This window comes from Terrapene carolina, unplaced genomic scaffold (genome assembly GCF_002925995.2).
Source record: "Terrapene carolina triunguis isolate 2854851 unplaced genomic scaffold, T_m_triunguis-2.0 Scaffold751, whole genome shotgun sequence".
Taxonomy (NCBI): Eukaryota; Metazoa; Chordata; order Testudines; family Emydidae; genus Terrapene; species Terrapene triunguis.
The window spans coordinates 2,425,085-2,437,071 of NW_020665102.1; the positions used below are offsets into that span (position 1 = coordinate 2,425,085).

The 11,987-nt window shown below is 52.1% G+C and overlaps 1 pseudogene; it reads left to right on the forward strand.

Annotated features, from left to right (window-relative positions):
- LOC112124918 overlaps positions 1-11,987 on the forward strand; it is a 377,084-nt pseudogene that overhangs the window by 256,620 nt on the left and 108,477 nt on the right.

Here is an 11,987-nt window from a genome sequence, read left to right on the forward strand (position 1 = left end):
TCAGAAAATCCACATAGGGGAGAGGCCCTATGAATGCCGTGAGTGTGGGAAAACCTTCAAGTGCAGCTCGCACCTTATTAGGCATCAGAGAATCCACACAGGGGAGCGGCCCTATGAATGCAGTGAGTGCGGGAAAACCTTCACTCAAAGATCAGGCCTTTTTCACCATCAGAGAATCCACACAGGAGAGAAGCTCCATGAATGCAGTGAGTGTGGGAAAACCTTCACTCAAAGATCAAGCCTTTTTCGCCATCAAAGAATCCACACAGGTGAGAGAACCTATGAAAGCAGTAAGTGTGGGAATACCTTCTCTTAGCACTCAGCCCATGTTAGCCATCAGAGAATCTGAAAGGGAGATGAAGACCATAAAAACTTCTAGGACTATCAATACTTTTTTTTCTTTAATACTTTTTCTGATTCCCACATAGTAACTTTTAAAGCTGTTTGAACTATTTGCAGCACCGTTATCCCTCAGCTTGTCCAGATAAGTGGCCCATATTTCCTTTTGCAGTTCACCCTGTTTTGAAGTGGCCCATTTGTCCTTTCTATCAACTCCATTGTCCCATGAGTAATTCGAGTGTGCCCTTCCTATCAGGAGCCAGGGAGCATCACATTTATACCATTCCTCCTATTACAAAGTTATTGTTAGAGTAACCAATGATACAGATTGTATAATCAGGGCCGGCTCTGGCTTTTTCGCCGCCCCAGGCTCGGCTCTCCCTCCCCTGTTTGTGGGTGGATGTTTTATGCTCACATCTCAGTGCACAAACTAACATACTAAGGCAATGTATACACTAAAGAATTATGTCAACGTAATAGTTATTAAATCACTTGTGTGTGTGCACAAATGCGTATCCTCAGCCACCTGTGGCTGCTGGAAGATCCAGATACGTGGGGGTTGTTCTGCACTCTGTGGGGTGAGGATTCAGCTGGGAGAAGGGGCAGACTAGGTCAGTTTTTTTTTTATTTGCAGGGACGTTGTCAGCAGGAGGCTGTATGTCTCATGGCAGTGGGATCTGAGCTGGAGTAGCACTAGCAGGGGGTGGGTGTGGGGGAGGTTGCCACTTGGTAAAAATGAAATTGCAAAACCTCTCCCTGTGCTGGAGGAAAAGCCTCTAATTTATCCCCTAAACTCCCCACCATGAAAATCTCCACCCCGCCATGGCTAAGGCTGCAATTCTGTCACAGAGGTTGGGCAAGTCACAGATTCTGTGATTTTCCTCGACCTACAAGGGTTCTGCAGCTGCAGCAGCCAGTGAAGGACACCCAGGGTGCCCAAATAGTTGGCCCCAGGGCCAGCAGCTAGGGCACCCTGCAGCCAGCCGCACCAACTGCCAGCCAGCCACAACAGCCGCTGCTCGTGCAGCCCCGGCAGCTGGCCCTAGGCAGTGCCGGAGCAGCAGCCATTGCAGATGGCTCTGGGGAGTGCCTGAGTAGCGGCCCCAGGAGTGGCCCTGGAAAGCACCCGAGTAGCAGCCGGTGCAGCTGGTTGAAGGGAGCACCCGAGCAGTAATGCCAGGGGCAGTCCCAGGGATCACTGGAGCAGTGATCTCGGGGGCTGCCCCAGGGCCAACCGCACCAGCCACTGCTCGGGGAGCCCCAGGCACCTGGCCCCAGGGAGCACCCAAGCAGTGGCTCTTGTGGCTGGCCCCTGGGGAGTGCCTGAGCAGCAGTCATGCGGGCAGCCCCAGGGAGCCCCAAAACAATAGTCCAGGGGGTGCCCCAGGGACCTCTTGACCAGCAGCGGTCCAGGGAGCGGTTGGATCAGTGATCCCAGGGGCCGTTGGGACAGTGGTGCCCGGGTCATCAGAGCAGCAGTCGCAGGAGTCAGCCCTATGGCAGGAGCAGCTCGCCCCCCTTGAGCACTGGGGCCCAGGAGCAGAGATTAGGTAATGGGGATTTATAGTAAAAGCCATTGACATTTCACAGGCTGTGAATTTTTGGTTATTGCCTGTGACCAGTCTATGGCTTTTACTAAAAATACCCAGGGCTAAATCTTCGCCTTAGCCATGGCACTCAGAGACTCCCAGGCAGATTTTTAATTTTTCTAATTTTTCCTTGGCCTCATACAAACATTTTTCCCATCAAAATGATCAAGATCATTTAAAATGAGAAAAACAAATCAAAGCCAAGATAACCCCAACCAATCAGCCCCTACACACTACTGAAATTTTGAGGTGATAAAATGAAGCCCTTTTTAGTCAGAAAACAGACCTAGACCTCCCATGCTGTATGTAAGACTTCTGTTACTGAACCACCAATGCTGTAGCTCCTCTTGTGAGACATTTCCAGCTACTGAATACTACTGCTATTCCAGGGGATCAATTATTGACTCCAGGAAACATTTTTCTTACTCTGGGTCCATGTGTCACTGGTTTCTCTAGCAAAGGCCAGTCCATGGCCATATGGTCCAGACATCCTCCTTCAAATCAAGCTAGAACCTAAGAATTCTTTCCCTTTCCCCAGTTGTGGGAGGGGAGACCTTTAAAAGCCCTCTCTGTACTACTGCACATGGCTAAGCAAAGAGAAGACACTCCAAATTCCCTCTGTGCTTTGGGAGGCAGGTTTGCTGTTTGAATTCTGTATTTCAGATGACTTCAAGCCCTGGCATTGTGATTATTTACAAGTTTCTCTGGCACTGCAGATTCAATGGGGTCACAGCTGTGATGGCCGAGTGATTAAGCTGTTGGACTAGAAATCCCATGGGGTTCTGCTCAGGTTTGAATCCTACTCCCCGTGTGAACTGCCTTTTAGCCACAGTTTCTAACTAGATCAATACTATACCCACCCCGGAGACACTTTCAATTCTCTTCCCATCACAAGTAAACCCTATTCTACCAGTTTCACAGAGATGCCTGGGATCCTACCTCACACTGTGTCCCTGAGGTCTCAGGCAAATTCTCAGCTCCCATAGGCTCTGCCACTCACCTAGTGCCCCACAACTTAACCCGAACCCTGGCTGCTGCTCCTCTCTAGAGTGTGAAAGGAGCTGAGGCAGCGCAGGAGCCTTCCCTGGGTCCTGAGGCTTTGGGAGAGACAGATTGTTTAAGATACCAGAGTGTTGGAAACCATGCAGCCACCACCTAAATCAGGGGACTGTTCCAGCCCTGAGTCTAAACTGCTGGGATCCCCCCCCCCCCGCAGAGCAGGGTGCCCCAGATTACAGCCTGAAAATAGGCATGTGAAACTAAGCCCTGGTCTACACTACGAGTTTAGGTCGAATTTAGCAACGTTAGATAGATTTAACCCTGCACCCATCCACACGACAAAGCCATTTTTGTCGACTTAAAGGGCTCTTAAAATCCATTACTGTACTCCTCCCTGACGAGGGGATTAGTGTTGAAATCGACATCACTGGGTCGAATTTGGGGTAGTGTGAACACAATTTGACGGTATTGGCCTCCGGAAGTTATCCCAGAGTGCTCCATTGTGACCACTCTGGACAGCACTTTCAACTCAGATGGACTAGTCAGGTACACAGCAAAAGCCCCAGGAACTTTTGAATTTCATTTCCTGTTTGGCCAGCATGGCAAACTGATCAGCACAGGTGACCATGCAGTCCCAGAATCGCAAAAGAGCTCCAGCATGGACCAAACGGAAGATACTGGATCTGATCGCTGTATGGGGAGATGAATCTGTGCTATCAGAACTCTGTTCCAAAAGACAAAATGCCAAAATATTTGAAAAAATCTCCAAGGGCATGATGGACAGAGGCTACTCCAGGGACCCGCAGCAGTGCTGCTTGAAAATTAAGGAGCTCAGGCAAACCTGCTAAAAAACCAAAGAGGCAAACTGCTGCTCCGGGTCAGAGCCCCAGACATGCCGCTTCTATGATGAGCTGCATGCAATTCTGAGGGGGGTGCTACCACTACCCCACCCCTGTCTTTGGACACCTGCAAGGGGGGAGTCTCATGCAACAGGGATGAGGATTTTGGGGACGAGGAGGAGGATAGCGCACAGCAGGCAAGTGGAGAAACTGTTCTCCCCAACAGCCAGGAACTGTTTATCACCCTGGAGCCAATAACCTCCCAACCCTCCCAAGGTGGGCTCCCGCACCATGAAGCCAGAGAAGGCACCTCTGGTGAGTGTACCTTTGTAAATATAATACATGGTTTAAAAGCAAGCATGTTTAATAATTAATTTACCCTGAAGATTTAGGATGCATTCGCGACCAGTACAGCTACTGGAAAAGTCTGTTAACGTGTCTGGGGATGGAGCAGAAATCCTCCAGGGACATCTCCATGAAGCTCTCCTGGAGATACTCCCAAAGCCTTTGCAAAAGGTTTCTGGGAAGGGCAGCCTTATTCCATCCTCCATGGTAGGACACTTTACCACGCCAGGCAAGTAGCACATAGTCTGGAATCATTGCATAACAAAGAGAGGAGGTACGCTAAGTGCTGAATTAGGGGGGCTGTGTTGGTGAGTATCTGAGTGTCTGTTGCTGGGACAGTTTGTCAGTTTGACCGTGTGCTTGCTTGCTTGCTTGCTTGCTTGTTTGTTTGAAAAGTGTGAATTGGGAGTGCTTTGTTCCAGGTGGGCCTTGAGTGGGCCTGACTGGTATATAAGGGCAGTCAACAGCGAACAGCAGAGGCTAACAGAGGGTGTTTGCCTGGGAGTTCGCCTGCGGAGAGCTCACTGAGGCTTTCATCTGCGGGTTTCTCTGAGTAGTTACTGCAACAGCTGAGGAAGCTCTTAAGAGGAAGGTGATATGGAAGGTGACCGATCAGCTGTTGTAACCTGCACAGGTTGTGCCATGTTTGTCTTTCTTCCACAGGACAGAAGCGACTTTGTCTGTACAAAGTGCAAGCTGGTCTCCATATTGGAAGAGAAGGTTCGAGGTCTGGAGAAACAAGTATCGACTCTGCGGTGCATAAGGGAAAATGAAGATTTCCTGGACAGACGTCAGGAGATGCTTCTACGGCCACAACGTTCTGAAGATTCAGAGCAGGCGCAGCAGGGAGAGAAGGATAGTGAAGAAGTTTGGCAGCATGTGACCTCCAGAAGGAGAAAGAGGAGCGTCCATCTACCAGCCATGGAGATACAGGTGAGCAGTCGTTTCCATGTTCTCTCTACAGGTACAAAAGATGCACTGTCCTAGGGATGGGGGTTCCACAACCACCGCTCCCAAGAGGAGGAGGAGGGTGGTGGTGGTCGGGGACTCCCTCCTCAGGAGGACTGAGTCATCTATCTGTCGCCCCGACCGGGAAAACCGAGAGGTCTGCTGCTTGTCTGGAGCTAGGATACACGATGTGATGGAGAGACTGCCGAGACTCCTCAAGCCCTCAGATCGCTACCCCTTCCTGCTTCTCCATGTGGGCACCAATGATACTGCCAAGAATGACCTTGAGCGGATTACTGCAGACTACGTGGCTCTGGGAAGAAGGATAAAGGAATTTGAGGCGCAAGTGGTGTTCTCGTCCATCCTCCCTGTGCAAGGAAAAGGCCTGGGTAGAGACCGTCGAATCGTGGAAGTCAACGAATGGCTACGCAGGTGGTGTCGGAGAGAAGGCTTTGGATTCTTCGACCATGGGATGGTGCTCCAAGAAGGAGGAGTGCTAGGCAGAGACGGGCTCCACCTAACGAAGAGAGGGAAGAGCATCTTTGCAAGCAGGCTGGCTAACCTAGTGAGGAGGGCTTTAAACTAGGTTCACCAGGGGAAGACCAAAGCCCTGAGGTAAGTGGGGAAATGGGATCCTGGGAGGAAGCACGAGCAGGGGAGCGCAAGAGGGGAGGACTCCTGTCTCATACTGAGAAAGCGGGACGATCGATGAGTTATCTTAAGTGCCTATACACAAATGCAAGAAGCCTGGGAAACAAGCAGGGAGAACTGGAAGTCCTGGCACAGTCAGGGAACTATGATGCGATTGGAATAACAGAGACTTGATGGGATAACTCACATGACAGGAGTACTATCATGGATGGATATAAACTGTTCAGGAAGGACAGGCAGGGCAGAAAAGGTGGGGGAGTTGCATTGTAAGAGAGGAGTATGACTGCTCAGAGCTCAAGTATGAAACTGCAGAAAAACCTGAGAGTCTCTGGATAAAGTTGAGAAATGTGAGCAACAAGGGTGATGTCGTGGTCGGAGTCTGCTATAGACCACCAGACCAGGGGGGTGAGGTGGACGAGGCTTTCTTCCGGCAACTAACAGAAGTTGCTAGATCGCAGGCCTTGGTTCTCATGGGAGAGTTTAATCACCCTGATATCTGCTGGGAGAGCAATACAGTGGTGCACAGAAGTGGAAGATTGGACAAATGACCAGGGAGGAGTATAAAAATATTGCTCAGGCATGCAGGAGTGAAATCAGGAAGGCCAAACCGCACTTGGAGTTGCAGCTAGTAAGAGATGTTAAGAGTAACAAGAAGGGTTTCTTCAGGTATGTTAGCAACAAGAAGAAAGTCAAGGAAAGTGTGGGCCCCTTACTGAATGAGGGAGGCAACCTAGTGACAGAGGATGTGGAAAAAGCTAATGTAGTCAATGCTTTTTTTGCCTCTGTCTTCACAAACAAGGTCAGTTCCCAGACTGCTGCACTGGGCAGCACAGTATGGGGAAGAGGTGACCAGCCCTCCGTGGAGAAAGAAGTGGTTCGGGACTATTTAGGAAAAACTGGATGAGCACAAATCCATGGGGCCGGATCCGCTGCATCCGAGGGTGCTAAAGGAGTTGGCGGATGTGATTGAGGAGCCATTGACCATCATCTTTGAAAACTCATGGCGATCGGGGGAGGTCCCGGATGACTGGAAAAAGGCTAATGTAGTGCCCATCTTTAAAAATGGAAGAAGGAGGATCCGGGAAACTACAGGCCAGTCAGCCTCACCTCAGTCCCTGGAAAAATCATGGAGCAGATCCTCAAGGAATCAATTATGAAACACTTAGAGGAAAGGAAAGTGATCAGGAACAGTCAGCATGGATTCACAAAGGGGAAGTCGTGCCTGACTAACCTAATTGCCTTCTATGATGAGATAACTGGCTCTGTGGATGAGGAGAAAGCAGTGGATGTGTTATTCCTTGACTTCAGCAAAGCTTTTGATACAGTCTCCCACAGTATTCTTGCCACCAAGTTAAAGAAGTATGGGCTGGATGAATGGACTGCAAGGTGGATAGAAAGCTGGCTAGATCGTTGGGCTCAACGGGTAGTGATCAATGGCTCCATGTCTAGTTGGCAGGCGGTTTCAAGCAGAGTGCCCCAAGGGTCGGTCCTGGGGCCGGTTTTGTTTAATACCTTTATTAATGATCTGGAGGATGGTGTGGACTGCACTCTCAGCAAGTTTGCAGATGACACTAAACTGGGAGGCGTGGTAGATACGCTGGAGGGTAGGGATCAGACACAGAGGGACCTAGACAAATTAGAGGATTGGACCAAAAAAAACCTGATGAGGTTCAACAAGGACAAGTGCAGAGTCCTGCACTTAGGATGGAAGAATCCTATGCACTGCTACAGACTAGAGACCGAATGGCTCGGTAGCAGTTCTGCAGAAAAGGACCTAGGGGTCACAGTGGATGAGAAGCTGGATATGAGTCAACAGTGTGCTCTTGTTGCCAAGAAGGCTAACGGCATTTTGGGCTGTATAAGTAGGGGCATTGCCAGCAGATCAAGGAACGTGATCATTCCCCTTTATTCGACATTGGTGAGGCCTCATCTGGAGTACTGTGTCCAGTTTTCGGCCCCACACTTCAAGAAGGATGTGGAAATATTGGAAAGAGTCCAGCGCAGGGCAACAAAAATGATTAGGGGTCTGGAGCGCATGACTCATGAGGAGAGGCTGAGGGAACTGGGATTGTTTAGTCTCCAGAAGAGAAGAATGAGGGGGGATTTGATAGCTGCTTTCAACTACCTGAAGGGAGGTTCCAAAGAGGATGGAGCTCGGCTGTTCTCAGTGGTGGTAGATGACAGAACAAGGAGCAATGGTCTCAAGTTGCAGTGGGGGAGGTCTAGGTTGGATATTAGGAAACACTATTTCACTAGGAGGGTGGTGAAGCACTGGAATGCGTTACCTAGGGAGGTGGTGGAATCTCCTTCCTTGGAGGTTTTTAAGGCCTGGCTTGACAAAGCCCTGGCTGGGATGATTTAGTGGGGAATTGGTCCTGCTTTGAGCAGGGGGTTGAACTAGATGATCTGCTGAGGTCCCTTCCAACCCTGATGTTCTATGATTCTATGAAAGCATGGCAGCGTATGGTCCCTGTGTTTGCTGGCAATATAAGAGGCAAAATGGTGACCTTGTACCGAAAGCACATGTGCTAGGTAATGTTAACAGCTTGGTTTGCCATGAAACAGTCTACCCATTGTTCTAAAGGTGTCTCTCCCTTTTTTTCCTCCCGCAGGTGCAAATGTTTCGACGCTCCCCCTATCATCTCCGTCCCAGAGGCTAGCGCAGATAAGGCCAAAAAAACCTCACTCACGATGAAATGTTTTCTGAGCTCATGCAGTCCTCCCACATTGAAAGAGCTCAGCGGAATGTGTGGAGGCAAACAATGTCAGAGTCCAGGAAAGCAGAAAATGAACACGAGGACAGGAGGGACGAGTGAGATGAGAGGTGGCGGGAGCAAGATGTGAGGTGACGGCAGCGCGATGAGAAGAGGCAGGATGCAATGTTGAGGCTACTGGGGGATCAAACTGATATGCTCCGGCATCTGGTGGAGCTGCAGAAAGGCAGCAGGAGCACAGACTGCTGCTGCAGTCCCTATATAACTGCCTGCCCTCCTCCCTGAAGTTCCATAGCCTCCTCACCCAGACTCCCAAGAATGTGGGGCTCCAGACACCCAACCACTCCATCCCAGAGGACTGCCCAAGCAACAGAAGGCTGGCATTCAGTAAGTTTTGAAGTGCAGTGTGGCCTTGTTCTTCCCTCCTCCCCTCATCCACCACCCCACCCGGTGCTTCCCTCCTCCCCCACCCCTCCTGGGCTACCTTGGCAGTTATCCGGCTATTTGTGTGATGAATTAATAAAGAATGCGTGATTTTGAAACAACAATGACTTTCTTGCTTCTGCAAGCGGTGATCGAAAGGGGGAGGGCGGTTGACTTACAGTGAACCAAGGGCGCGGGTTTTCATCAAGGAGAAACAAACAGAACTGTCACACCATAGCCTGGCCAGTCAAGAAACTGGTTTTCAAAGCTTCTCTGATGCACAGCATACCCTGCTGTGCTCTTCTAATCACTCTGGTGTCTGGCTGCGCGTAATAGACTGCCAGGCAATTTGCCTCAACCTCCCACCCCGCCATAAACGTCTCCCCCTTACTTTCACAGATATTGTGGAGCACACAGCAATCAGCAATAACAATGGGAATATTGGTTGCGCTGAGGTCTAACCGAGTCAGTAAACTGCACCAGTGCGCTTTTAAACGTCCAAATGCACATTCTACCACCATTCTGCACTTGCTCAGCCTATAGTTATCACGGAGTGTGGGGGGACCCAAGGCCCTGCACCCCCGGCTTCCTGCGATTCACCATGACTCTCAGCCAGCCAGTAAAGCAGAAGGTTTATTTAGATGATAGGAATACAGTCCAAGACAGGTCTTGCAGGCACAGACAACAGGACCCCCCTCAGTTAGGTCCATCTTGGGGTTCCAGGGCGCCCCAGCCCCCTTGTGAGATCAGAGCCCTGTCTGCCTCCCAGCCAGCTCCCCAGCCAGCTCCCGAAACTGCCTTCAGCGACCCCTCCCACAGCCTTTGTTCAGTTTCCCGGGCAAAGGTGTTACCTGGCCTCTAACCCTTTCCTGGGTTCTCATGTTACATGCTCAGGTATTCTCCATCGGTCAGTCTCCCATCCCCCAATGCAGACTATCCTAGCCACACTCCCCTGTCAGCATTCAAAGACCACAGTAAGAACAGTCCTAGTTCATCACATCTCTTCCTCCCTTCGAGACCGAACTGAGCGGGGTCACTTTAGCCAGTGACCCGGGGAAGTTCGAATCTACCCCCATTCCCGTGGATGCCCCAGCATCCCTCCCATTCCTTGGTGAGAATTACACCAGGCCCCTCCAGGTTCACCCCCCTCCTTAGGTCGGGGGTGCTCGGTGGCACTCGTAGTTCGCATGTGGGAAGGTTTATGCGACCTGTGCCCTTTTCCCACCCCAATACCCCTGGGGTTCCAACTGGGCTGGGGTCCTCTTCCAGCGTTCCAGTCTGGAGGTCGGTGATTGGGGCTCTCTTGGTTCAGAGCCCCCCTTTTAACCTTGGCCACCCTCTGGAAAGGCTCCTTTATGCTGGGCAAGGGTCCTAAAGCCATTTTCCCCTTGTCCCGGGCTTTCCTCCCCCTCTGACAGGGGTCACAGGATCAGCAGTACTGTTGGACAGTAACAAAGACCCCAGGCCAGTAAAAGCTCCGTAGCAGCCTCTGCTGGGTACGCCAGGTTCCCTGGTGCCCTGAGAGGGGAATGTTATGGGCCCGGTACAGCAGCTGGTGGCGATACTTCTGGGGTACCACCAGCTGCCTCCTGATCCCCCCGACTCCATTTTCCCTGGGGGGGCCCATTCTCGGTACAGGAACCCTATCTCCCACAGGAACCTTTTCCGGCCACCTCTCCCCATGGTCTGTACCGCACTGAGGTCGGCCAGGTCCCTTATCTTCCGCAAGGAGGGATCTTTTTGCAACTCGGCCCGGAACTCAGCATCTGGGACAGGGATGGCCACCTGCTCTTTCTCGCCAGCTGGGTCTGAAGCCGCAGCCTCCCTTAGCCGTGTCCCTGGGTGTTCCCTCCCCACCAGTTAGGGTCCTGCGCCTCAGGCAAGGCACCCTCCCCAAGGCCAGGGCGCAGTGCCCCTCGCCGGCTCTGACTGCGGGTCACAACCAGGGCACCCTGGGGGCTGCTTGGCCAGTCCTCCAGGTCCCCCCCCATCAACACCTCAGTGGGCAAATACGGGTGTACCCCCACATCCTTGGGGCCCTCGGCCCCCCACTTCAGGTGTACCCTCGCCACAGGTACCTTGAATGGGGTCCCACCCACCCCTGTCAGGGTCAGGTAGGTGTCGGGCACCACCCGATCTGGGGCCACCACCTCGGGCCGGACCAGCGTCACCTCTGCGCCCGTATCCCAGTATCCATTGACCTTCCTCCCATCCACCTCCAGGGGAACAAGGTACTCTCTCCGGAGGGACAGCCCCGCGCCCACCGTATAAACCAAAAACCCTGAGTCTGGAGCATCCAGCCCCCCAGAGGAGCTGGCCTGGAGCTCTCCTCCCTCCTTAGCAGGTGGTACTCTGCCAGCCCCCCTTCCCTGGGAATGCTGCCTCTCGTCTGGCTGGGTCTCTACCCAGTCAACCCTCTGTGGGTTCGGTCTGCTCAGTCTGTCCCTGAACCTGGGGCACTGGGCCCGTATGTGGCCTCTCTGGCCACAGTGATAGCAGCCCATGTCCCATGGGTTCCCTCGAGTGGGTCGGATGGCCCTGACGCCAGATGTTCCCCTTTGATGGGGTTTTTCCGTATTTTCCCGCTGGGAGGTCCCATGGTGACTCTCTCTCTGCGTTGTGGTGGGACTGTTCCTTTGGGACTCCTCCCTGTTATCCCCTGACCGGCTCTTTACAAACTCATCGGCCAGCCGCCCTGCATGTCGCGGGTTCTCTGGCTTTTTGTCCCTTAACCACAGCCTCAGGTCGGATGGGCACCGCTCATACAGTTGCTCCAGTACCAGCAGTTTAACCAGGTCCTCCTTCGTTTGGGCCCCATCTGCTCACTTGCTGGCGTATCCCTCCATGCGGACGGCTAGTTGCAGATATGAGATCTCAGGGGTTTTATCCTGACTCCGGAACCTTTCCCGGTACATCTCAGGAGTCAGCCCAAACTCACGTAGCAGGGCCTTTTTGAATACTTTGTAGTCCCCTTTTTCCACCTCTTCCAGTTGGCGGTACAATGCCACGGCTTTGGGGTCCAGTAAGGGGGTGAGAACCCGGAGTCTGTCCGCAGGATCAACCTGGTGCAGCTCGCAGGCCGTTTCAAAGGACTCCAGGAAGTCATCCATGTCCTCCCCCTCCTTACGTGGGGCCAGGAT